The sequence below is a fragment of the Gavialis gangeticus genome, unplaced genomic scaffold (genome assembly GCF_001723915.1).
Source record: "Gavialis gangeticus isolate Ggan-Ray unplaced genomic scaffold, GavGan_comp1, whole genome shotgun sequence".
Classification (NCBI taxonomy): domain Eukaryota; kingdom Metazoa; phylum Chordata; order Crocodylia; family Gavialidae; genus Gavialis; species Gavialis gangeticus.
This window is the reverse complement of record NW_017728998.1, coordinates 30,457,357-30,462,169: the sequence shown is the minus strand read 5'-3', so window position 1 is coordinate 30,462,169 and position 4,813 is coordinate 30,457,357.

The window sequence follows — 4,813 nt, the reverse complement described above, 5'->3', positions numbered from 1 at the left end:
TGGTCTAATAAAAGATATCACCTCTACCCAAAGAACCTTGTCTGCTTATTTCCTTAGACCAACATAGCCACAGCCAGCAGCCCTAAACTATATTTATATTTATTTATTATAATACAAACAAAAAAAGAGGCAAGTGTTACCCCTTCCTGAATTGTCAGGCACGTTTTCTAACTCTGAATGTGATGTAATGCTCGAGAGGCTCAATGTTACTCATTTTTGTACCTCTCAGTTTATCATAAGCTTAGCAGTTTTTATTATTTTGCAGAACAAGCAGCAGCACCTCACTCAGAGTACAATCGGCACTGTCAAAAGACAAATAAGCTCTTTACTAAAACATCCTAAAAATATAGTTGAGACACCTTTGATCTCAAGCCGTGTGATAAAATAGCTTACGTTGACTGAGCAGATCAGCAGCTGCTGTTTAGGCTCCCTGTCTTTGGGAAAGCTTGTCCTTCTTTCTACCAAATTTAGCAATGATGTCAGCATAGCCAACCCCAGGAGTTAGAAAATCAGAAGGCAAATCAAAAATAGAATCACAAGATTGCTATCAAAGCCAAGAGAGTTATTGAAACTGAATCTGATCATTTTGGGGGGTCAAGCTTTTGATTTTTTAATTCAGAAGAGCTAGTCTACCCCCTTGCTAGGTCTGCCTGTTCAGTTTTCCAGGCTCTGTCCAGTGTGTCCTATTTCACAGACTAAGAGGCAACATAGACTAATGTGGAGAGCAGAAAACTGTGAATCTCTTAAAGTTTCTATAAAGCCCCTCTTACCACAGAATCCAAGACTTTAATCATGAAAATACTTAGGTACACATCTACCTTTCCTGAAACAAATAGTTGCACTGAAGTTAATGGGATTACCCATATACTATTAATAAAACATGTGTAAATGTCTGCAGAATTAAGGCCCAAATATACAAAAAGTCTGAGCCTGTTCCTGACTGCACTACTTACTTTCTGTGTGACTGAGGGTAAGTCCTTGATAATTCTTCACCTCATGTTCTCTTTCTTGAAAATGAGGAAATGATTTATTGTTTGAAAGTGCTTTGAAACTCCTACCTATAGGTGTGGAGAGTAACTAGTAAGTAAATTAAATCCAAGGTAATCACTGCTTGGAAGACGACCTACAAATCAATACTGAGCAGTATTTTCAAAACTAGATTTCCTTTCAAAACCAAACTCACACAGATTTCTCCATTATGGGCCATATCCTGGTCAGATTATTCATCATCATTTAATCAAAAAAAGCAGGGGTCTCATCCTATTAGGTGCTGAGCATATCCTGAGAAGGGCTGATTGGGAATGAAAAATATTCATCCACTCAGAAAAAATAAGCTTCAATAGGGAGAGTTATTTTAAAATAATTCACGCTATTTAGAATTTCACATGCAATATCTCACTACAGAGTCAAACAGTTCTTCATTTTTTTTGTTTAACAGAATTCTTATATTTGGTGACCAGTGGAAAATGTGTTAAGATGAAACAGGGCATTAGAAGAGCAATGTGTTTGCTTATTCCAGATAAATGAAGGTTTTCGTCATTATTAAACATTTAAAGTGGTTAGGAGATACTACCTTGGAGTGGTTTAGCTTAAAGAAGCAAACTGATACATTTTGTTAATTAGGCCATTAAAAAACTCATTTAGGTGTAAATAAGCATGGGCCATTAAATCTTAATGTACAGGGTCAAAATGAAGCATTGGTCTTCACATTCTTTAGTAAATGTTAATTCATGACCCTGAAAATTAATTAAAAGTAGAACTAATACCAAATAATGTTTCTTTTATTTCTCTTCTGGAGGGAGCATGGATGTCTAATAGTAAAGAAAGCAGCATTTCCAAGTCAGCAATTATATTATGCATTATCACTGCCTATAGGAAAGTGATAGAATCAGAGTAATTTAAGCAATAGTTCAAGTCAGTAGCTTTGATACCTGTATTTTTTTGGTAATGTTTCTGGGGCTAAGCAAGAGGGGATAAGTAGTGGGGTACTCATTAGTTAGTTGTAATATGTAATGATTTTGCCATGGATTTTAATTGGAGCAGAATTAGTGATCTTTTGTTAATGGCAACTAAGACAATAATTTAGTTAAAATATATTATTTTGTGCGGCAATTATAGTCAGAACAAGTAGTGCCTTCTATTAAGTGTTTCCAGATTTGCCCATCACTTTGGGGTGCACTCATTTATTAGAGATATGTTTCTAGGGTCTTTGTAATTCTATCAATGTGCTGCTTGTGTTACTTGTGTTTTTATATGGAGCTGTATCTCTCCCTTCTGCAAGTCCTCATCACCCCCAACAGAGCTATCTTGCAGGACTCAGTGCAATGGGGCTGGGTTTCTCCAGCCACCACATCAGTCACATACATACAAACACACACAGATTAATGTGACATGCCTGACCCAGTTGGGTTGATCAGCATGGACAGGCTGACACCCTCATATGCCAGGAATCAGTTCATTAAGGTAACAATACAATGCAGTCAGACACAAGCACACAGGTAAATGGAATACCTCTGAATCTGGCTGGGTGTTCAGCTGACACCCTCATGGGCCAGTATTCAGTTCATTAGGGCACATCTGAGCCAAACTGGGTCAATCAGCCTGTACAAGCTGATCCCCTTATGCATCTCAAACTCAGCACATCTCAATCTTTTGCCCTGTCTGTCCTAGTAATGCTAGTCTCTTGAGGAGCGGACCCTACAGTATTTTGGGCTTCACCGAGATCTTTGGCTTCGGTAAAAGAAGCGTTGCTGCAGAGCAAGTGGGGAAGGAAAGCAGAGAAGGAAAACTACACCTGGTTACCACCAGTTTGACTATAAAAGTTATTTATTGCTAAGTATATAAAATTTATGATGGTACTAATAATAATAGACATGCAAAGAAAAACAAACAAAACAATTAGAATATTACCCTGGTTTCATTGAGTATTTGGGGAAACCTAGCTCAAGCTTAACTAATACAATTCAGGTTCAGAAAGCTATGCCTAGAGAGAAAAAGAAAAAGAAAGAAAGAGAGAGAGACAGCTGGGATCTTACCGTTCCAAGGCACTTGGGTGATTTGTTGACAAGCAAAGTTCTCAGCACGATCCTTGAAGGGAGGCAATCTGTTTCTCCCAGCTTCTCGAGAACAACAGTGGATGGTGTCAGAGAGATTTCTTCCTTTTGAAGCACACTGTTTCCTGCTTTTACGGATGTTTATACCCTCAGTTCAGCTTCTTGAAAGCATTCTTTTAATTGTGTAAATAATTATCTTTTCTATTGACAAGGGGTTACTTGGTTTGGAACATCCCAAGGAACTTGATTAATAACCAGGAAAAAAACATAAGTAACCAGACACTTAGGAGCTAGCTGGAAATTCTTATGGATAGCAGATATACTGGATGGGATACCATATTGTTTCTTCTCAGATGGATTAGCTATGCTTGCAGCATCAGGGTTTTGTATTTTTACCAGTTGTGAATAACCCTCAGTTTAGCATGAGTGTTAACTTTGTGGGGAGGACTTCTACCAGTCATCCTGGGAAAAGTATGACAGCATTTGTGGTCAGGTCTCCAATGGGCTGGGCATTGTGATGAACCCTTAACCATTGTTCAAATGTTGCCCATACCCCCTCTGACTTGGTCTCTTGACTCAGGAACCCGGCAACAGAGTTTTAGTCAATCAAGTTTAAATAGGCCTCCCATAGTGGGACTGGGGAATGTATGGCCCGACATGCCTATTAAACTTTTCTCCTCCTTAGTTCCAGTTAGATGAGGTGTGTGTGTGTGGGGGGGGAGGCGGTAAAATAGAAAAAGTCTGTTGTAAGTCCAGCAAGCTGCGTACCAGGCCTCCCTCAGGAAGACAGAGCTGACAGGTAACATAAGGCAGTTCAATACTCCCAATTATAAAATGATGTTTTCATTTGTTCATAATACTGTCAAAATATAACATCCTGGACTGAAAATTTCCATGTTGGGTGTCTCTGTCAGTCTATTTTTTAAATTCCAATTAAAACAGTTAAAACATTTCCAAGAATGAGGCTAGGGAAAATATATTGTTCTGAATACGTTAAAATATTCAGATGACCTTTCCTTTGGAAATCACCCTTTTTTGGAGCAGGGACTTGGAATCTGGCAGGGGTTTGGCTGTAGAATCCATTGTCTTATCTTGTCTCTCATAAGCTTTGAAACCTGCTGGCAGAAGGTCCCGCCTTTCTCAAGTATTGGTCTACATGGAGCATCCTACCACTGTTGTCAATTACTCTGTTAGCTCAAGTGGTAGAGCTTTGTGCAAGTGGCTATCAATGTAATGGCACATTATGAACTTTTTCCTAGGAAATTTCACACTAAACCACTACTGAAAGGATATGACTGAGGTTGCAAAAATAAGCATACAAGAGTACAAAAAACAACAGCATTTAGGTTGCATAAGCAACCTTAATTCACTATGCAATATGCATATTGTTAACAAAGTTAACAATGCAATATGTTAACAATGTTGCACAAGCAACCTTCATTCAACACTTTTGTGCATTAAGATATTATCTTGAATTAAATGATCACAAACTATTCATCTCACAGGGCTCCTGACTCACTTGGTGCATAGGATGGACCTCGCCTGGGGATGAATCAGGGCTGTGTGATGAAGGAATGTTGTCTGCAAGGGCCCTATCTCTTTTGTTGTGGGATCTGAAGCTTCATGGTGAATGAAGAGTGGGATAGTAGGAAGAAATTGTCTCAGTACTAAGGTGGTTGACTTGTGAATGGTTAATGTTTGTGATGAACTCAAACACTATACTGCAGCAAGGCGGTAGCCCTAGACTTCAGGAGGGCCAA